The sequence below is a fragment of the Xenopus laevis genome, chromosome 7L, assembly GCF_017654675.1.
Source record: "Xenopus laevis strain J_2021 chromosome 7L, Xenopus_laevis_v10.1, whole genome shotgun sequence".
Lineage (NCBI taxonomy): Eukaryota > Metazoa > Chordata > Amphibia > Anura > Pipidae > Xenopus > Xenopus laevis.
Genome location: NC_054383.1, coordinates 8,153,082 through 8,176,624, shown reverse-complemented (window position 1 = coordinate 8,176,624; position 23,543 = coordinate 8,153,082). Strand labels below are relative to the sequence as shown.

The window sequence follows — 23,543 nt, the reverse complement described above, 5'->3', positions numbered from 1 at the left end:
CCCTTAATACACCTTAATCACCAAGGTCCTTTTGAGGATACCAAAAAATAGAATAGATAATTAATAGGTGTAATTAAAAAAAAACGGAGTTAATATATAAATACAGAAATTTTATTAACCCTTAAAAAACTCTCAATCACTGAAAACCTGGCTGTCCAGGATCCCATATTGATCAATACAAATTCATGAAAGTAAAATGAATGGTCACTTGTTACAAATCACAATAATCAGAAACTCATTATTACTTTCATGAAATTGTATTGATCAATTTGGGATCATGGCCGGCCAGATTTAAAGCGATTAAGAGTTAATAAAATTACTGCATTTATATCTCAACTCAGTTTTTTAATTACACCATTTAATTATTTATTATAGAAGCACATACCAACAGCTGAACTACACACGGCTGTCACACGCAATATACAGCACAGTCAATTCTGCCCTCTGCCACTAGGTGGAGCATGCAACAAGACTCCGAAAACACTTTCCTCCTCGCACAATGGCATTGCTGCAAAACCAGCCCTTTCTGCATTCCTGTAATTCCCATTTACATATATTACCATATCTTGTAGCAGATTGCCTCCAGCTACTAGAGGTCTGCATTATACCAGAAGGAGAACACGGAGAGAGATTAAAGATAAAAGAGCTGGCTGCAGAGGGGGTTTTAAACGTATCAACATTTTCATTCTACTTCTCTTTGTATTAAAGAGATGGTTCACCTTTAAATTAACTTTTAATATTATGTAAACCAGGGGTCCCCAACCTTTTTTTTACCCATGAGCCACATTCAAATGTAAAAAATAGTTGGGGAGCAACAAAACAAGAAAAAAGTCCCTGGGGTGCCAAATAAGGGCTGTGATTGGCTGATGGTAGCCTATAGGAGGCTCTGTTTGGCAGTAGACCTGGTTTTTATACAACCAAAACTTACCTCTAAGCCAGGAATTAAAAAATATTCACCTGCTTTGATGTCAATGGGTTGGTGAATAACATGTTGGCTATTGGTCTTTCTTTTATATGGGTTTTCAGTTATTCAGTTGTTTGTTCAGCAGTTTTCCATTTGGAATTTGAGCCGCTATCTGGTAGCTAGAGTCGTATTTACCCTAGCAACCAGTCAGAGGTTTGAATAAGAGATGGGAATATGAATATCAGAGGGCCTGCATAGAAAGACAAGTAATAAAAAGTAACACAAACAATAGATTTATAGCCTCAAAGAGCAATAGTTTGTGGCTGCTGGGGTCAGTGACCACCAACTGAAAACTATAGAGAGGCAGAAGAGAAAGACAAATAATTAAAAAACAAATAACGAAGACCAATTGCAAAGTTGCTTAAAAGGGGCATTCTATAACTAAACAACCCTTTAAGTGAAGAATAAAGGTTCCAACATGAATCAACTGTCCCCTAACTTGAGCCTGGGGCTGTGGAGGAATTGCCAATGAAATGGGAAAATTTAAAGGTATACTGTCATGGGAAAACATGTTTTTTTTTCAAACCCCCCATCATTTAATAGTGCTGCTGCACTGAAATCCATTTTTCAAAAGAGCAAACAGATTTTGTTTTATGCAATTTTGAAATCTGACATGGGGCTAGACATATTGTCAGTTTCCCAGCTGCCCCCAGTATTGTGACTTGTGCTCTGATAAACTTCAGTCACTCTTTACTGCTGTACTGCAAGTTGGAGTGATATCACCCCCTCCCTTTCCCCCCCCCAGCAGCCAAACAAAAGAACAATGGGAAGGTAATCAGATAACAGCTCCCTAACACAAGATAACAGCTGCCTGGTAGATCTAAGAACAACACTCAATAGTAAAATCCAGGTCCCACTGAGACTGATTCAGTTACATTAAAGGGATACTGTCATAGGAATATAATTTTTTTTCAAAATGAATCAGTTAATAGTGCTGCTCCAGCAGAATTCTGCACTGAAATCCATTTCTCAAAAGAGCAAACAGAGTTTTTTATATTCAATTTTGAAATCTGACATGGGGCTAGACATATTGTCAATTTCCCAGCTGCCCCAAGTCATGTGACTTGTGCTCTGATAAACTTCAATCACTCTTTACTGCTGTACTGCAAGTTGGAGTGATATCACCCAACTTGAGAAGGAAAAACAGCTGCCAGCCAGAAAGCATTTCTCTCCTAAAGTGCAGGCACAAGTCACATGACCAGGGGCAGCTGGGAAATTGACAATATGTCTAGCCCCATGTCAGATTTCAAAATTTAATATAAAAAAATCAGTTTGCTCTTTTGAGAAATGGATTTCAGTGCAGAATTCTGCTGGAGCAGCACTATTAACTGATGCGTTTAGAAAAAAACATGTTTTCCGACGACAGGATCCCTTTAAGTAGTAGAAATAACTGCCTGGCAGAAAGCAGTTCCATCCTAAAGTGCAGGCACAAGTCACATGACTGGGGCAGCTGGGAAACTGACAATATGTCTAGCCCCATGTCAGATTTCAAAATTTAATATAAAAAAATCTGTTTGTTCTTTTGAGAAATGGATTTCAGTGCAGAATTCTGCTGGAGAATCACTATTAACTGATGCGTTTTGGAAAAAAACATGTTTTCCCATGACAGTATCCCTTTAAAATAGAATTATACAGAGTCGTTACTGATATCACATACATGACCGGGAGGCTTGAGTTCCGCCTGCTCAATGGAAAAATTGGAAATAACAAAGCAGTGGTGTCACACAGTAACAATCCTGCCACAAGGACCTTGTAAGAATAAACATTGTTTCAGGAAAAGCCCTGACTATCATCAGTTATATTGTGTCTGTTTCTCTTCAGGAATTCACTGTAGGTCAGATCCAGAAATAGTCTCTGCCATTAATACAGCCCCCAGTTACACAGCTCACCCCCTGCTCTCCATTTCTTCCCATGTGTCGGGCCAGTTATTCCATATGAATCATGTTTAAGGGCTGGGATTACAATAACCGGATAATGACATACAACTATGTCCTGGGGTCATAAAAATGCCATAATGTCTCGTTACTCATTTACAGATGGAAATTGTATTTAACTGAGGAAAAGTACAGCAACACCAGCACAACTCTCCCTACAGTCCTGCTCCTCCTTAACTGCATTCACTGCTCTATAAATACATCTTATAATGTACGTTTCCTACTGTAAACCAAGGAAAATATTCTTTCCACCTATCATCATACCCCTCATGTGACACGACAACTTCCAAAAGCACAAGGCTGCAGGCTGAATTATAACTCTGAGTATCACTCATGTATTATAAGGGATAATGTACCCCCTACTGTAAATGATAAGGATATTAGAAGTCACTGAGGGGTTGTTCTGTGACCATATAAAGGCACAAGGCTGCAGACTGAGTTATACAGGGAACTCTGAGTATCACTCATGTATTATAAGATAATGTACCCCCTACTGTAAATGATAAGGATATTAGAAGTCACTGAGGGGTTGTTCTGTGACCATATAAAGGCACAAGGCTGCAGGCTGAGTTATACAGGGAACTCTGAGCATCACTCATGTATTATAAGGGATAATGTACCCCCTACTGTAAATGATAAGGATATTAAAAGTCACTGAGGGGTTGTTCTGTGACCATATAAAGGTACAAGGCTGCAGGCTGAGTTATACAGGGAACTCTAAGTATCACTCATGTATTATAAGGGGTAATGTACCCCCTACTGTAAATGATAAGGATATTAGAAGTCACTGAGGGGTTGTTCTGTGACCATATAAAGGCACAAGGCTGCAGGCTGAGTTATACAGGGAACTCTGAGTATCACTCATGTATTATAAGGGATAATGTACCCCCTACTGTAAATGACAAGTATATGATAATCCTTTTTGGGCGTACAAACACCACAAAGACAGCACACAGCGGTATAAGATGGCACAATAGGCCTTAGCCATATACTCTGGGCTATTGTTAAATGGCAGAAAAATCACAAAGGAATTTTCCTGATGAAAACGTTATTTCTGTACTCAATGCTTTCTATACCTCCAGTACAGCAGATGGAACGTTCATCGTAAGACTGTCTTTCTTGTGTACAGTCGAGGCTGCATTACGAACAAAGAAAAGAGAAAAACACACACACTAACTGGCAGCAATTACTCAAATGGATACATAAATCATACATTAAAGAAAGAGAACATTAACATCATGAAGCTGAGGAAAATGACATTTGAAGAACATTATCAGGCAAGAAGTGGATAAAGCTGCATTAACCCCAGACATGCCAGTAAGATAGGTGCATAAAATGGATTCAGAGCATGGCATTAACCCCAGATATGCCAGTAAGATAGGTGCATAAAATGGATTCAGAGCATGGCATTAACCCCAGATATGCCAGTAAGATAGGCGCATAAAATGGATTCAGAGTATGCATTAACCCCAGACATGCCAGTAAGATAGGTGCATAAATTGGATTTAGAGCATTGCATTAACCCCGTTAAAGTGGCCATATACGATAAGATCAGCTCGTTTGGCGACCTCTTTTCCCCGATATGCCCACCAACGGCAGGGTGATATCGGGTTAATCCGAACGTTCGACCAAAGGAAATGGGCGCAGACAAGTCGTAGGACAGCATCAACTATCCAATGCGGTCCTCAATCACAGGAAAAATCAAACCTGCCAATCAAAATCAGGTTGATTTTTGGCCAGATATCAATCAGGGAGACCCGTCGGATAAGTCTAAAGGACCGATATCGGCAGCTTTAATCTGCTCGTGTATGGCCACCTTAAGACAGGTGCATAAAATGGATTCAAAGCATTGCATTAACCCCTGACATGCCAGTGAAATCAGTGCAGAAAATGGATTTAAAGCACAGCATTAACCCCAGATATGCCAAGGCAAGCCCACAGTAATTGTAAATTTTTTTACTGGTGGTGGGACTAGTTGCCTTGCCTTTGACCTGGCCCTGGACATTGTGACTGCTGCCTTTTCCCCTTGCTAAAAAGAGGCACCAAAGCCCCTCTCCAATACAAGGAATATAGATTTTACCCCACGTGAAGTACAGAACACACTTGTTTGATACATGGCAGACTGGTTCTTGCTAGAAGTTGGCACAATGCCACCCTGCTGTCTTGCCAGAGCTCTCATAAGACACTCTAAAGGGAAACTACACCACCGAATATCACAAAGCGATCAAAGGAGCAGCTGTGCACCCACCCCTAGTTTCATTAAAAGCTCAAAATTCTGGTTTTCCAATTGATATATGTCAGCACACAAACATTTCAGGTGCTGGTGATACAGAGCAGGGTTTGGCACCAGTGTCGGACTGGCCCACTGGCAAACCAGGAAAACTCCCGGTGGGCCCAGCTGTCAGTGGACTCTCCTGCTTCTAGACATTTGGCTTATTTCATGGCCATTCCCTATTTCGATGAGAATAAAGAGGTTAGATAGATGGAATAATAGGTTATAGTGAGTAAAGAAAAGAGAATAGGATAATAGAGGTTGAGTGAGGAGAGGAAGAAAATAATACTTAGTGGGTCCCTGGTCTAAAGGTTTTTGGGTGGGCCCCTGGTCTAAGGGTTTTCGTTGGACCCCTGGTGTCCCGGTCCGACACCCTCCATCTCTCAAAATGTTTGAACTACCGTTCCCAGAATTGTAGGGAATATCGATACAACAACATTTATAAAGACACAGCTTGCCATTTCCCGATGTAAAGGAAAGCAAGGCAATGTTTTTGTGCAAGAAACATAAATAAATCCCAGTTCTTGAGTTTCCACACCCCTCTGAGACTCTCCGAGTTTCTACTTTCCTGTCAGGAAGTTCATTTCTCTGTGCGTTTGTCGTAGCTTGAAAGAAATCCCCGTTGGGATAGGAAGTAGCTGGTAGGCTCATTGCTGGCTGGGAGGTGAACACTTTCACATAAGGAACCCATTTAAAATCATTGCCATGGTTCAAAGAGCAACTAAAGCACTAAAGATACATTTGTTTTAAGTGGGTTAGGGCTCTTACACATGAGCGTTTTTACCTGCGCTCCCCTGCGTTCCGTTTTTTGGCGTTCAGCCGCAGGGGAGCGCAGGAATAGACGCAAGTCATTATTTCAAATGGGGCTGTATTCACTCAGGCGCGTGTAGGCGCCGAACGCAGGTTGAGACGCAACATGCTGCATTTTTCCTGCGTTCGCGCCTACACGCGCCTGAGTGAGTACAGCCCCATTTGAAATAATGACTTGCGTCTATTCCTGCGCTCCCCTGCGGCTGAACGCCAAAAAACGGAACGCAGGGGAGCGCAGGTAAAAACGCTCATGTGTAAGAGCCCTTAAAGGGCAAACTGTTGCACATGAAGCTCATTTAAAGAGGAATTAAAGTCATTAAATAAAACACCACATCGTTGTTCCTTTCATTGTTACAAAGGACTATGCAATATAAACCTATTAAAAATGATTCATTTTTATTCAATTCCAATCGTTCTTGCGTACGTCTGCCATCTTTACTAAACCGGTCTCTTCCACTAGCAAGGAAAGCAGTTTAGTAGCCCTGGAAGAAGAGGGGGGGGGGCATTTTGAGCCAAAATATGGGCTATTAAATAGGATGATCTCCTTAGAAAGGAATGGACACGTCAATGAGAATGCACAGAGGGCAATGGTACAGGTTTCATTTTGAAGCTTATGGGAAATCACATTTTTTCCAAGGGCCGACAAGGCACTCGAAAATACATTAACATTGCAGGACTCAGAAATCGCCATCTCTGAAGCTCTCCAATAGTTTAATTATGGGAAAATGCTTCCCTGTGCCGCAAACCCTTAGACATGGTGAATCCCAAGTTCAGGTATTTTTGGATTTCCTGCAGTGACAAACCCCTATATGTAATAAAAGGCATTAAATTTGCCCAGGAACAATAATCAATAGCAACCAATACGAACTTTGCTTTTAAACAGGTGACCAGTAAATGCTACCTTCTGATTGGTTGCTATGGGTTACTGCTCCTGAGCAAACATTGCCTTTTATTACATAACCCCCAATGTGTCTAGTGTCCTATTGCTATTGTTGCACAGTCTTGGGAAGTTACATGCATTTATGAGTTTAGCGATTTCTATATTTGGATATATTTAGTGCAGAAAGACAGAAATATAAATTTTTACACCAAAATCTGATGTGCGCACACATGATTTTGGCTGATTCAGTGTCAGCACGGGGGTTGCCATCTTTTGATTGACACGTTACCGGCCCATAAAGTGGATGGGGGAGCAGGATGTTGACAGGGCTATGACGTGATGGGGCGGGGCTATGATGTGATGGGGTGGGGTTATGTGGCGGGGTTATGATGTAAACTGGGGACAGAGCTGGGATGCTGGTGGCAAAAGCTGAGATAGAATCTGGAAAAAAGTACTTTTAAGAGGTAATGGGTGAGATGGACGGGGTAGTTGGGAGCAGAATTGGGGTGGATCAGGGGCAAGGCTAGAGGTAGAACAAATAGGGTTTGCAAATTTAGTGATGTGAACTGTGACATCACTGCGGGGCGGGCACGGGTCTATAAATAAAGGGAAGCAGCGGGCCCGGGTCGGATGTGGATAGGGAGCGGGTGGGTTAGGGTCGGGTAATTCTCGACCCGCACATCACTAACGGAAACACAGGGATAACTCCAGTTCCTTTCCAGATTACTGTTCTGTTTAACAACATGGAATTACATTTCAGCAGTTAACTGGATTGTTCGCTTTACAATATTAATCTTTAATCTTTGATCATAAACATGGTGGAAGGGAAGGTTACAGGCCAGGAGAATGGAAGACACTCGCACTTTGCTATTAAAGGGATACGGTCATCACATAATTACCCCTTTTTTAATAACAGCACATCATATTTTCACGAGCTGTAACAGCCTTCTTATATTTTTAGTTATACAAGAGATCCGCTCGTTTGGTGTTGTCGCCAAATGAGCGGATCTCTCCCCAATATGCCCAAATTGAGGTGGGCGATATCGGGCTGATACGATCGTGGGCCGGACCGACTGCCCATATAGGATCATAATGCATCAGATACGGGCGGTCGGATTGCGGGACCGCATAAACGCACAACTTTCGGGCAGATATCAATCAGGGAAGCCCGACGGATGGCTCTTGTATTGGCCCGTGCATGGAGGCCTTTAGTCTTCTTATCTGTCTCCCAGTTTCATCCACAAGCACACACAGGTATTCCAGGCAGCCGACAAGTAAAAGTTCATCGGCCATTCGGGTAAATCCTGCCATGACTTGTCGGACAGGGGGATGGGGTTGTTCACCTTTAAATTAACTTTTAGTATGATGTAGAGGAATATTCCGAGACAATTTTAAATTGGTTTATTATTTGTGGTTTTTGTGTTATTTAGCTTTTTATTCAGCAGCTCTCCTGTTTGCAATTTCAGCCATTCGGTTGCTAGGGTCCAAATTCCCCTACCAACCATGCACTGATTTGAATAAGAGACTGGAATATGAATAGGAGAGGCCTGAATAGAAAGATGAGGAATAAAAAGTAGCAATAACAATACATTTGTAGCCTTTTAGGGTATGTGTTTTTTTAAATGGGGTCAGTGACCCTTATTTGGAAGATGGAAGAAGAAGGCAAATAATTCAATAACTATAGAATAGCCAATTGAAAAGTTGCTTATTATTGGCCACTTTAACATACTAAAAGTTAACTTTTAGCGAACATGTAGCATTTCAACAACCCTCCTCCATGCCTTTTCCCATTGACATAAATGGAACTGACAGTCGGTTTCTAGTTACGGGGTACTATCTGTCTGCCATAAAAAAAAAAAATCTTCAGGTGTGTGCCATGAAAAAGATTCCCCAAAGTAAGAACAAAAACATTGTAATTGAAAAAAAAAAAAAGTTTCCAAAACAATACAGGTATGGAAAATGTTATCCAGAATGCTAGGGACATGGGGTTTTCCGGGTTAAGGGATCTTTCTGTAATTTAGATCTTCATACCATAAGTCTACTAGAAAATCATATAGTGCCATTGTTTAGCAAAGTCTCAGAATTCTTAGCGCTGAGGACCCTGGGAGTTGTAGTTGCCAGAAACTGAAGAAGTCTCTTTAATGATAGTGACAAAACCTCTTATAAGGCAATGGTTTCACTTGGCACTACTACAGTGAAATATCTGTTATGCAAATACAGCGACTCATGAGCCGGCAACTATACATTCGGCGTTTTGTTTCCAAATTCCAGGCATTGGTTTCATAGCTCGGCTGCGACTATTCCCTAGATCACACACACCAGTACACAGGTGGCAACTAAATAGGGCACAGGGCCACCACACGCCCAGTAGACATTTATTCACAAGTGACGATGTGTAACAAAGCCTTATGGGTTATTTGTGGCAAACCAATAAATGGAGAGGAAAAACTCCCTGTAGAATGTTACACCTTGTGGCCCCTATTAATAACGAGGTACAGTGCTAAGATGATTTGGGGGCAATGTATTATTAGCCTTTGCTTGTACTTAGTCTAGTAACCCATAGCAACTGATCAGCAAGGAGCATTTCTGGCCCTTATATTGAAAGCAAGCATTTGATTGGCTGCTATAGATTATTCAACTGAAATAGACTACCCATATATCCAACATGTAGAGTGCTGCATAATGGAGTGGGCAATATACCCCAATCGGGAGATCTTTACCTGATTTTGGCCATCCAATTCTTTGGTTCCTGAGCCAACTGGGCAACACAGCGAGGGTCCATGCACACAGTATACATGACTAGTGATGAGCAAATTTATTCGCCAGCCATGAATTCGCAGCGAAATTCTGAATTTCACCATGTGTGAATTTTTTTGTGAAACTGCTGCGAAAATTTGCAGCGGAAATATTGCTTCGAAAAACTCCCATAAGAAAAAACACCCATTGACTTTAATGCATTAGGACAAAAAAGTCGCATACCCATTGACTTTAATGCATTAGGAAAAAAAAAAAGTCGCCATAAGAAATAAATTGGCATTGACTTTAATACATTTGGAGCGAGAAGAATTGTTGCGCGTGTAAAAATGTCGCAATTAAAAACGCCCATTGACTTTCACAAAATTTCACTGATTCGCGAATTTTTTGAAGAAGCAAACCGGGACAGATTCGCTTATCACTATACATGACCCAATGTAGTCTTTGCTTTATGGGACTGTTGAACCTCCCCCACTAATATGTCATTCAATCCCTATAATATTAAGTATTATATTGCCCTCCAGGTGAAGCGTGGGCAATATCAGCCTGGGTATGGGCAGCTATATGAGCCTTCACTACTATAAAGGGTAAAGCTTGGAAGGAGAATTACACCAGCACCACATAATCTGATAATAATAATATGGTTTAAATTGGGGGTAAAATACAGTATTTTTTAAGGACCAGTGGCCAGTTTTCTATATATACGTTGGTTACAATTAGATCCTGTGCATCAGGACCAGTGAATAGTCTATAGTTTATATAAAGGAGCTGCAATAGGGTGTGTGGTTACATAGCATATAACAGATAAGCTGTGTAGAATACAATGGTTTTAGCTCCTACACAAGAAGATAAGCAGGGGGGGTCAAATGCCAATCAGAGAACAATTCAAAAGCGACAAATGTACATTATTTGACATTACTAGCACTTTAAATACAACCAGTAGTTGCTGTTTTAAAGGGGTGGTTCGCCGTTAAGTTAACGTTTAGTATGTTATAGAATGGTCTTCCTTTTGTATAGACGCACACCTGCTCGCCTCGCCCCTTTTGTGACGTCATCGGCGGGGCGGGATGGGCGCAGGTCTATAACAGGAACCTAGGCTCTAGACCCTAGCAACAACAATCCTGAAACTGCAAACTGGAGAGCTGCTGAATAAAAAGCTAAATAACAAAAACCACAAATAAAAACCAATTGCAAATTGTTTCACTTTCTACATCATACTAAAAGTTAATTCAAAGGTGAACATCCCCCTTAGGGGTCAGGACACGATCAGATTTGGGAAGATTAGTCGCCCGGCGACTTCTTTGGGGCAGCTAATCTCCCCAAACTGCCTCCCGCCGGCTAGAATGTAAATCGCCGGCAGGATGGCACTCTGAGCGCTTCATTTCCGAAGTCGCCCAAAGTTTCCTCGTGAGGCAACTTCGGAAAACAAAGCGATCCGAGTGCCATCCCGCCGGCGATTACATTCTAGCTCGGGGAGATTTGCCGCCCCAAAGAAGAGGAGATTTGTTGCCAGGCGACTAATGTCCCCGAATCTGAGCGTGTGCCCTGACCCTTAGGCACAAAACAGCTGGAAGCCTCAGATGCCGGATAACATCTCAGAAGGTTTCATGCTGTGGTCAGTCGCCTGTACCAACAGATTTAATATAAACACTTCTACTTCCCCCCCCCCACCAGGCTTTACAGTTAAGATGATCTGGGATCTGCATACAACTCGTTTCAATCAAGCTTCAAACCATGAACTTTGGGAGGTCCCCCCCCAGTGGCAAAATCTTCTCACCCAAAAACCCATAGCATTGTGGGTGACTACAAGAAACCCCAAGTTCCGGTGCAGTTGTACTTCTCTCTTGTGCACGTGGGGCGAATACACAGGTACCGCAACAAAGTCCTTGTGACTGTTGCAACACAGGCTGCACAACTGTGTGAGGGTTAACCCCTCAGCTCCCGCGGGGGATACCGACAACGGGGAGGTTGAACTACAACAATTACCACCCAAGGAGGCATAAACACAAACTCTCGACTAGCACTGAAGGCACTACAACTCCCGGTATCCCCTGAAAGCCTTTGGATAGATAAGTAGCCAAGATACAGTGAAACCTCCGCCCCCGACTTTAAAGGAGAATTCAACCCTTTAGCAAAAAACCCTACTCCCACCCCACGTAGACACCCCACCTCCCTCCTCCCCACAGCCTAATTCCGGGAAATGGCCCTACGTTTTTACTTACCCCTCGGAGCAGACTTAGGCATCGGAGTTCACCGCAGCCATCTTCTGGGTCTTCATTAAGCTGAATGGGAGACTGGCGAAACGCCGCATGCTCAGTTGAAGCAATTTACCGGTTTGCGACAACTGCGCATACACTGAAATGTACGGAAATTGCTGAATCTCCGGAAGACACGGAAGATGGCTGCGGTGAACGCCGATACTTAAAGGGTAAGTAAAAACTTAGGGGCATTTCCGCGGGGGGCAGTTAGGCTGGGGGGAGGAGGGTCTACGTGGGGAGGGGGGCACGTGTTTTTTTTTTTTTGCTAAAGGATTAAATTCAACCTTTAAGTTTTTCCGCATTTTAGATTTTTTATTTGTGGTCCCACCAATTTATAATGCATTTCAATGGGTGCATTTCCCTGATTTTAAGTAACGTTTTGCAGGATTTTGCATCAAAATTTTGTCCTTGCTTTTTTTCCCTCTATGAATGTTATTATTAGTGAAATAAAGAGGTATAAAATACTAACCAGATGTATATTGTGCCATGGTTGTGCCTGTAAATGGTCAATTGCAATGAGTTTGCCCCTTATACAGTCCTGCACCAATCACTTATTGCTTTAGGTTGTGAATGTGACTGACAGAGAGTCTTGCACTCGCCCCCCATAGTGTAACATTAACACTGCAATGTTTAACCCTTGTTATTAACACACTAAATATTGTATCTCAAAGTAAAACTCACTCCTGTGCTTATATCCTTTTAGTACTTAAGTTACTTAAAGGGGTGGTTCACCTTCAAGTTAACGTTTAGTATGTATATAGAATGGCTAATTTTAAGCAACTTTGCAATTGATCTTCATTATTTATTTATTATAGTTTTTGAACTATTTGCCTTCTTCTTTTGACTCTTTGTAGCTTTCCAAAGGGGGTCACTGACCCCATCTAAAAACAAATGCTCTGTAAGGCTACAAATGTATTGTTATTGCTACTTTGTATTACTCCTCTTTCTATTCAGGCCTCTCCTATTCATATTCCAGTCTCTTATTCAAATCAGTGCATGGTTGCTAGGGTAATTTAGGCCCTAGCAACGGGATCACTGAAATTGCAAACTGGAGAGCTGCTGAATAACTCAAAAACCACAAATAAAAAATGAAAACCAATTACAAAATGTCTAAGAATATCCCTCTACATCATATTAAAAGATAACTCAAAAGGTGAACAACCCCTTTAACACATTTCCCTGATTTTACATAATTATTTCCTGGTCCCCTGAAAAACGGAAAATGGGGGTTCTACTGTATTAAGAACATTTGGGCTTACTGTACACACTAGCCGACAGCTGTAGCCCATGCTCTCTTACCTTATCCCAGTTACAGCCCATACTCTTGGCACATTATTACATTACGATACACACTATCCCAGTTACATCCCATCCCTGGAACAGGAAAACAAATCACCGGGAAAGTAGCCTTGTAGTAACAATTTCCACCACACAAAAATATCAAACAGCTTCACCTTTATCTCAACCTAAAGTCTTGTCATCTCTAGAACAGTTATAGATTGTGTGAATATCAGCAGGGACCCCCCACAACAGCGTCCCGCCGGTCCCAGAGACTACCAACATGTTAGAATTGGGCGAGTAAGTTAGTCCCAGAGTCTAACGGGTTAGTAAAGGGCAAGTAAGTTAGTTCCAGAGTCCACTAACACGTTATTAAAGGGCGAGTAAGTGAGTCCCAGAGTCTAACAGGATAGTAAAGGGCAAGTAAGTTAGTCCCAGTTATTCCCAGAGTCTAACAGGATAGTAAAGGGCAAGTACGTTAGTCCCAGAGTCCACTAACAGGTTAGTAAAGGGCAAGTAAGTTAGTCCCAGAGTCCACTAACAGGTTAGTAAAGGGCAAGTTAGTTAGTCCCAGAGTCTAACAGGTTAGTAAAGGGCAAGTAAGTTAGTCCCAGATATTCCCAGAGTCTAACAGGTTAGTAAAGGGCAAGTAAGTTAGTCCCAGAGTCCACTAACATGTTATTAAAGGGCGTGTAAGTTAGTCCCAGAGTCTAACAGGATAGTAAAGGGCAAGTAAGTTAGTCCCAGTTATTCCCAGAGTCTAACAGGTTAGTAAAGGGCAAGTAAGTTAGTCCCAGAGTGCACTAACAGGTTAGTAAAGGGCAAGTAAGTTAGTCCCAGAGTCCACTAACAGGTTAGTAAAGGGCAAGTAAGTCAGAGTGAGAGTGCAGGCAGAGCGGCTGCAGTCGGTTTTCCTTCCAAAACATTCCACGTAGCCTGGGAGGGAATGAAACTTTCACAGGCATTGGAGCTCAGTTTCCAAAACTCCCAGGGGATCCCAGACCCTATTCTGCTTTTATACCCTCCCCCCGCAGGACATTGGGGTGTAGAGGGAAATCCCATTAGGAAAAGCAAGAGCATTAACTCACCTCTGAGCCTGGGGAAGCCCTCGGTGTCTGTGTACAGTCCCTGTAGCAGCAGCAGCAGATCTGTTTGGGCAGGGGAATGAGTGAGTAGTTAGAGGGGTAGGAGGGGAAGGAGGAGGAGCAGTAGCAGGGGAGGGAGATCTGGGATGGATTAAGCAGCCTGTGGGCGGGAGAGGCCCTGGGTTTAGTCTAATACACAACTTTCCAGGCTGACAGTGAGCGGATGGGTGTGGATTTCTGTTTCCCCTCTCAGTCTGCTCTCTGGCAGGGTGTGGTGCTGCTGCTCAGTTAACCCTGTTGCACGGCTCTCCCCTTCCTACTGAAAACACTTCTCATTACTGACACTGGCAAATAGCAATTTACAGGAAAAGAAAAGTGGCTCGTTTGCAACATTGTGTCCTTCCACCGCAGCTGATCCACATGCCACAACACTGACGTGACACTGACTCCTCTCAGCAGGGATTGTGTAAAGTAAAACGGTGCAATTAACCCTTCATGTGCCTTGGGATTGTCCATGGAGGAAGGTTAACATGAAATACAGGAATCAAGGATGTCCATCCAGTCACCGGTCATATGTTGTTGGACTACAACTCCCAGCATCCCCTGGCAGCCAATTCTCAATGTGTTTGCCGTGTTTCATACTGTAATGTGTTTTTTTTTTTTTGAGTCCCAACAAGGAGGTAGATACGATATTGTATATAGGGTTATACATAGGGTTCTTCTGCCCTTTAAAGGAGTTGTTCACCTAATTAATTTTTAATTAATCACCTAATTTAATTTTTAGTATGTTATAGTATGTAAATTCTAAGCAACTTTTCAATTTGTCTATTCATTATTTTTTTTTATATAGTTTTTTTTAATTATTTGCCTTCTTCTATGGACTCTTTCCAGCATTCACATGGGGGTCACCGAGCCCATCTAAAAAAACAAATACTCTGTAAAGCTACACATTTATTGTTATTACTACATGTTTCTCTGCAATCACTCTCCTATTCATATCCCAGTCTCTTAATTAAATCAATGCCTGGTTGCTAGGGTCATTTGGAAACTAGCAACCAGATTGCTGAATCAAAAGCTAATTAACTCAAAAACTACAAATAATAAAAAATGAAAACCGATTGCAAATGGTCTCAGAATATCACTCTCTTCTACTTCATACTAAAAGTTAACTCAAAGGTGAACAACCCCACACGGGGTGATTGAAAACATTTTCCTGCTCATGCGATTTCCAGCAAAGGCTCTGAATTGCACCTTCATTCACGGCAGAAGGTGCCCTAGTGGGTCAGGTGATTATCTCTTGGAAAGTGGGTGCACCATGTGGGTCTAGGGATCCCCGTGCAAAATTCAAGGATAGTCTATTTCATCTAAGGTTTTCTGAGTCAACAGCATTTCTTATAGTGACATTTATTATATGGGGGTGCACTTGGAACCCCCGGGCCTGCAGTGATTGGCTGCCAGTTGCTCAGTTGCAAACACTACACAGAGTATGAGGGAGTACTGGTGCAATTGGCCTATGCACTGGAGCAACTGTCATGTGTAGGAGATTTATCTAGTTGTAATTAATTTACAATTAAAGGAAGTAACAAGTTCCTGTTTTCCTAAACAGTGTCACATTATCCTAGCAACTTATCATATATCCCCAGCTCTATACCCATTGCTTACAACCATCAAACCCCTGCAATGTAGGGCAAATCGACGTACCACAAATATGGGGTAACTGTCCGTCACTGTCAGAAGAAAGTATGGACAAGCAACGTGTCCTTTCCGGAATCTTGTTGGTGCTGTTTTTCGAGATTGTCAGTTCTGACAAAAATTCCTGGTATGATCTGATTATCTCTGTCTTGGGCTGCCACCCGAAAGGAAAGTATTCTGCCTTCAGTGAAGCGTGTAAGGGTAACGCCGGCTTCCAAACCAAAATTTGATAAAGAGGCCCACATAACACAGCAACCCCTAATATATCCATCACGATTACCCGTTTCTTCACAAAGTTTGAATAAATGCCAGAGAAGGAGGGACTAAACACTGATGTTACACATTGTAACAACTGCTCCACAGCTTACGGACAGCATGCAGGAACTACATAACCCACAATGCATTGCACTGGGATGTTCCTTTCTTTATTGAAATCACATGTGCAGGGAATTGTGGGGTTTGGAGGATGCAGGCTGAGGACAGATGTCTGTTGATACAAATTAACAGTAGTCAGCCAGCTCAGCAAAGTAGTCAGACAGATCAGCAGGAGAGCAGGGGGCTAGGCTTAGGGAAGAGACAGACGAGAAGATTCGGGGAGATTTAGTCACCCGGCGACAAAATCGCCTCTTCTTCGGGCGACTAATCTCTCTGAACTGCCTTCCCGCCTGCTAGAATCTAAATTGCCGGAGGGATGGCACCTCGTTTACTGTAGTCACCCGAAGTTGCCTCACAAAGAAACTTTGGAAAACGAAGAACACCTAGTTCTTTTCAGGCAGTTCACCAGAAATAAACCTTTTTCCAATGACTTTCTATTTTCTATGTGTGACGCTTTTTCTTATATTGAAATGTAAAGTTGTATTTTTCACCAAACTTTAACCTTAGATTTGGAAAAACCAGTAACAAATAAAAAAATGGAAAGTACAGTAGTAATTGAAAAAAAGTCTTTATTTCTGGTGTATAGTCCGGAAACAATTGAACTAAAAAAAGTGTTTGGAAGGTGAAGGTGGAGTTCCCCTTTAATGATTTAACTTACAAAGGCCCCCCTAAACTTGTACCAACTTTATCATCCTGAGAGTCTTCCCAGTAATGCCACACAAGGCCTTTAGTGCCAATCAAACCCTTAAAAAACTGTCGGTTGCTGCAGATGAGACTATAGGCATCAAAAATCCTTATGTGATATAAAAAACATTGACATGTATAGACTTATTAGATCGTAGAACAATCCCAGGTGAGAGAATGTGCTTTCCCCAGATTCCTGGTCCAACTCATACAAACAAAGGGGAGGAAAGGTAACAGCGGGTGTCTCGATGGAAACCACAACACAATACAATCTCACTGCCTTGAAACAGTGTGTAACTTCCAGCACAAGGCGGCAGTGGATTAAACAACAATTGTTTTTATCTCGGGGTGCTGATCTTTATCCACTCAGCCGGCAGACCAGTTTCCCCTTATAAAGTCCCTATGGTGAGAAAGCGCCAGATGAAAGGAAAATCAGCCTCTCAGGTGTAAAACTGGTAGATCAAGGCGACTCAGCTGTACATATCACACGAAAATCAGCTCTGCTAATCAGACCAGAACTTCTACACAGAGATAAACGAGGAAAAAGTCATAAATATCATTATAAAATGGAAATGGGACTTCCCCGAGTCACTATTTAAAGGGATACTGTCATGGAAAAAAATGTTTTTCCCAAAATGAATCAGTTAATAGTGCTGCTCCAGCAGAAATCGGCACTGAAATCCATTTCTCAAAAGAGCAAACAGATTTTTTTTATATTCAATTTTGAAATCTGACATGGGGCTAGACATTTTGTCTATTTCCCAGGTGCCCCTGGTCATGTGACTTGTGCCTGCACTTTAGGAGAGAAATGCTTTCTGGCAGGCTGCTGTTTTTCCTTCTCAATGTAACTGATTCGTTTTGAAAACATTTTTTTTTCCCATGACAGTATCCCTTTAAGGTGGCCATAGACGTAACAATTACAATCTTTCTTGGAAATGATGGTTCCAACAAAGATCATTCGTTTCAATACACGTGTAGAGATGAATCGTCAGATATATAAATAGAAACAATAGAATTCTACCTGTATCTGACGATTCATCACTAACAATGGCCGATGCTTTGGTGCCTTTAAGGCACCTGATCAAAATTTTCCGTTCAGCCTGATCGACGAGCCGTCTGGTATCCAAGTCTTCTGTCAATATCGGTCGGCTCTTTTCGCACCACACGCACCGAATATCATATGAAAATTTGTTTTGTGCAATATTATCTGTGCGTCTATGGCCACTTTTATTCTCTAAAGAGAATATCTGCATGTTTTTGTGCCAAGTACCTCGAAAACAGGAATATGCAGAAAATTCCAAACGTTTTCTGACCGATCTTGGCACAGATACAATGCAATAAGGAATCCACATTATGGCAGCCATTCAACAAACAGCCCAATATTCATCCACTGAATTAAAAGTCAACTGGCAGCCGACGGGCACCCAATGATGAGCACTAAGGCTCACAATCAGATGACACAAGTGTTTCCAAATCATATCACTACTTATTCATTAAAAGTCTTTTCCCAGGAGCCATAGTCAAAAAGCAAAAAACAGCTGGATGGTATCCTGTATTTGAGGAATGTGAGGTGAGGCTGAAATGATACAGACTGTAGAAGCAGATACAGGAGTTGCCAGGACCCACCCGTGAGAATGGAATGTCCAGGCCCCATAAGGAAAAACGTTTATATAAAAATGAGGCCACCCAGGTAAACAAATGTTTCCCCTGCAGTCCATGTTGGCAGCTTATCAGCCCATGTTTATCCTGATAGCCTGCCCAACTAATATCTGCCCAATATCTTCTGGTCAGGTTAGACAATGAAACCAGGCAAGGGGAAAGATCTACTCATATGGGCAACTTTACCAAATGAGTGGATCTTAAAGAAGAACTAAAGCCTAACTAAAGAAGTAGCTAGAAATGTTGTACATGATGTTTTGTGCTTCTGTACCAGCCCAAGGCAACCACAGCCCTTTAGCAGTAATGATCTGTGTCTCCAAAGATGCCCCAGTAGCTCCCCATCTTCTTTTCTGCTGATTCACTGCACATGCTCTGTGCTGCTGTCACTTACTGATAGGGATGCACCGAATCCAGGATTCGGTTCGGAATTCGGCCTTTTTCAGCAGGATTTGGATTCAGCCGAATCCTTCTGCCTAGCCGAATCTGAATCCTAATTTGCATATGCAAATTAGGGGCAGGGAGGGAAATCGCATGACTTTTTGTCAGAAAACAAAGAAGTAAAAAAAAAAAAAATGTTTTCCCCTTCCCACCCCTAATATGCATTGCATATTAGGGTTCAGATTCGGTTTTCGGCCTGAATCTTTCGCAAAGGATTTGGCCGAATCCAAAATAGTGGATTTGGTGCATCCCTACTTACTAAGCTAAGGGACCCACTCACAATATACAGTACACATAGAATAGAAATGTCACAATATAAGGCTGATTAGAAATTAATACACATAATTACTACATGGCAGCACAGAAACCAGTGCAATTAGCATCATTTTCTGCTGGATAATTAGTGACGAGCCCTAAGCTTAGCTTCTCAACAGCCAATCAGAGCCCACTGAGCATGTGAGTGTCACAGACACTTTCCAAGATGGTGACCCCCTGTGACAAGTTTGAAGTCCTGGATCATTGCTGCTATTGACAAGCTGAAACTTTAGCCTCGTGCAATAAGTTCACTATATAAAATATGCCATTTTTAACCATATTTATTTTTAGGGTTTAGTTCTCCTTTAATAGTGTATAAGTCCTCCAATGACATTCAGGTTTATTGCCCATACACAGAGGGTGAATTTATTCCACCAAGAAACATAAAAAGTTGCAGCTTCCACCATAAAAACCCTTACACAATAGCACATGTGGCTGACATGTCTCTATATACTCATCAATAAATGGAAGGTGTTCCAGTACATACCTGTATATATCAATATGAATATTAAGGTTATGGAGATATATGTACAGTGAGGATGATTTACTTACCCTTTATTGCAAGTCCTAGTGAAAAGGGCCCAGTTTTCCAGCGATATTTACTGTGCCGTCTATGTATATCCAGACTATGTATACACCTCAGCTCTATAAATAAACAGATAATGACACTCTCGTGCATAAGCAGCTTTTGTTGAGATATAATTCCCCATTTAGCTCCAACGTGCTCCTTCTGGCATGTGCTTAATCAGGAGAGAAACCTGCGACTCAAAAACATCTGCGGGGCTTAGCGCAGGGCGAGCCGTTTCTCTCCCAGGGGGCCACACGTACGGAGTGCAGTTGGGGCAGTTGCCAGTGAATGGGCAGTTATTGGGCTCACAAAGGTTACCTGTAAGGGGGGCTTATTGAGATATTTCTGTGGGACACCATCAGTGGTGGAGGGAATTCCTGAGCTTAATGAAAAAAAGCTTGGCGACCCTGATCTACACACGGACAACAAAACATTACCAGCAATGGCATTCATTTGTTACAATACAAACTTTGGAGGAACATTTCATTTGACAGTTGTCCTTTAAAGGAACAATTCTGCGTAAAAATAAAAATTAGGTAAATAGATAGACTTTGCAAAATAAACAATGTTTCTAATATAGTTAGTTAGCCAAAAATGTAATTTATAAAGGCTGGAGTGATTGGATGTCTAACATAATAGCCAGAACACTACTTCATGCTTTGCAGCTCTCTAACTCTGAGTTAGTCAGTGACTTTAAGGAGGGCCACATGGGACATAACTGTTCATTGTTTTTGTAATTGATCCTTAGCATTCAGCTCAGATTCAAAAGCAACAGTTATGACCCATGTGGCCCCCTCAAGTCACTGATTGGTTACTGCCTGGTAACCAATCAGTGGAAACCAAGAGAGCTGAAAAGCAGGAAGTAGTGTTCTGGCTATTATGTTAAAGTGGCCATACACTATTAGATCTGCTAGTTTAGTGAGGTCGCCAAATGAGCTGATCTTAACTTCATATGCCCACTAACGGCTGGGTGATATTGAGAGAATCCAAACATTCAGCCCTGGGGCCGAACAATCGGATTACAATGCTGCAAATGGGCGCAGACGAGACGCAGGACCACATAAACTAGCCGATGCGGCTCTGGATTGCTGAAAAATCAAAATTCACCGATCGATATCTGGCCGATTTTTGGCCTGTCGATCAGAATGACCAGTCGGGAGCCCCCACATACAGGCAGATAAGCTGCCGAATGGGTCTAAAGGACCTTTATCAGCAACTTTAATCTGCCAGTGTATATCCACCTTTAGACATCCAGTCACTCCTTTATACATTACATTTTTGGCTAACTAACTATATTAGAAACATTTTCTATTTTGCACAGTCTATCTATTTACCCAGTTTTTATTTTTATACGGAACTGTTCCTTTAAAGCACAACTGTCGAATAAAATGTTCCAAATCTATTCACCCAGTTTTTATTTTTATACTGAACAATTCCTTTAATGATCTCAGCTGCAATAAGTAGTAAAGGCAATGGTTTAACGAGGGAACAAGAAGGCGATACAGCAGAACAGCAATTTCTTCTTTTTGGTGTCGGGATCCTGCTTTTCACACATGAGCGTATCTACACAGTGTTTGATTTCAAGAAATTGTGTGTGAATCAAAACCACAGCTCTAGCCCCACACTGAAAATATGATGTTATTCTTGGAAGTAACCTCTTATGTGGTTATCACTGGTGACTCTCCCCTTGATTAGGGCTGGGCAGCTGGACTTTAATAGCACTAACGAGTAGCCACCTCATTCCAGCCACAAGCCAACCAATCACTTGAATTCTTAAGCTGGCCATAGACTAGAATCAACGTACGATCGGACTTCCCCATCTCCCGACCTGCCACTAACCATTCAGATCAAATAAAGCAGTAAAAGAACAGATCAGCCGATGTTCTGCCCCTACAGCAATCGTACGAAAGTTATGTCCGACCAAAGCTAGTGACAGTCTCCCACTGAAAATCATACGATCGGCAATACACGCAGAGATATTATCGGCAGCTGACAGAAATCTTTTAACCTGTACGATCGACCCATCTCCGCCGGACGAAAAATGTCGGGACTCTCTACACACGGTCCGAAAATCGTACGAATCCTCGATTTGTACGATCAGATCTTTGAGTCTATGGCCAGCTTTACAGGTGTAACGTGACCATGTGATCTACTGCTCTGCATACCTTTAGCTAGTAAAAGGAGAAGTTCCCCTTTAAATTCACTTTTACTATGCTGCAGGCAGTGACATTGAGAGATGATTTGCAATTGGTCTTCATTTCCTATTATGTCATTTTTCAATTATTTTGATTTTATTTTCTACAGTTCTCCAGTTTGTGTTTTCAAAGGTTAATTTAATAATCAGCAAACCTGCTGCATCAGCTTATATTGCAGGGGAAGCTCATTTTCTGCTGGATAATTAGTGACGAGCCCTAAGCTTAGCTTCTCAACAGCCAATCAGAGCCCACTGAGCATGTGAGTGTCACAGACACTTTCCAAGATGGTGACCCCCTGTGACAAGTTTGAAGTCCTGGATCATTGCTGCTATTGACAAGCTCAAACTTTAGCCTCGTGCAATAAGTTCACTATATAAAATATGGCATTTTTAGCCATATTTATTTTTTGGGTTTAGTTCTCCTTTAAGGGGACAATATAGAGTAGACAAGCAGCCAATCACATTAGGGGCACAGGGAGTCCTAAGGCAAGAGGGGACCCAGTAAGGACACAATCCCAGATCCCCAATTTGTTGCTAGTACAGTGGGACAGTGGGAGAGAGAGGGATCTGGAGGTCCAGTAACCCCACAGTTTACAACATTTTCCGTTTGGCCCTCAGCCACCCTCCCCATCGTCTCCTGTAGATTTTTCTTATACTTCAAAATAGCTGGTGGAAGCCTTAGTGCAGGCCCTACTTTGGGGCCTGGTTCCCATTTGGGACAAAAATATGTTCAGCGGACCTTATGCCGGCCCCAGTTTCTAGCAACAAGTTGATCGCTCAATTCAGCCCAGTGATGACTAAGCTTCCAACTGCCACACAGCCAAAAACTGGCACCTCAACGATAAAGGCTCTAAACAGAACTGGCACTTTATAACGGCACTACTGGAGGTGGCGAGGGTCAGTTCCCACATCACATTAGATATAACCAACCTTTGCCCCCTCCTCAAGTATTCGTTAACTCTCATCATCCTCCCTCAGCTATGAGACCAGCCTACAGCACGTAATGTATGTTAAAGGTGAAATATTCCTTTACATTAACTTTTACTATGTTGCCGATGACTTGCTGCAAATTTGGCTGTTTACACGAAGGGTTACTTTAAGGTGGCCTCCCCCTTTAAAACAAATATTAAAGTGGAAATAAACACAGTGGAATTAGATCTAGATCTTTTTTTTTCCAGCGAGGGAACAATGGCCCCATAGTGATTCACACAAATCATTTGAGCTAAAATAGAATTTGTGACCTGTATTAGCCCCTCTCCTCCATTAATCAGCTGGATGGATCAGCTGCACAGCCCAGACACAATGGTACCAGCGCTTGAAATAGGAGGTTGTTACATGAGGGCAAATCAGCCTAAAGTAATCACATTCTCACCTGTCATTTGT

At 42.1% G+C, this 23,543-nt stretch overlaps 1 protein-coding gene across 6 annotated transcripts in view; it reads right to left on the bottom strand.

Annotated features, from left to right (window-relative positions):
* Nucleotides 1-23,543, bottom strand: part of sgms1.L (sphingomyelin synthase 1 L homeolog) — a 107,565-nt gene that overhangs the window by 22,847 nt on the left and 61,175 nt on the right. Inside the window, exon 4 of one of the 6 annotated variants that reach the window (XM_041570193.1) lies at nucleotides 14,239-14,298. The exons of 4 other annotated variants lie outside the window; for them this stretch is intronic. The gene's annotated coding sequence lies outside the window, so the exon portion shown is untranslated. Of the gene's footprint in view, nucleotides 1-957; nucleotides 1,155-14,238; nucleotides 14,299-23,543 lie in introns of all 6 variants that reach the window. One more of the 6 variants, XM_041570195.1, reaches the window with a different exon arrangement.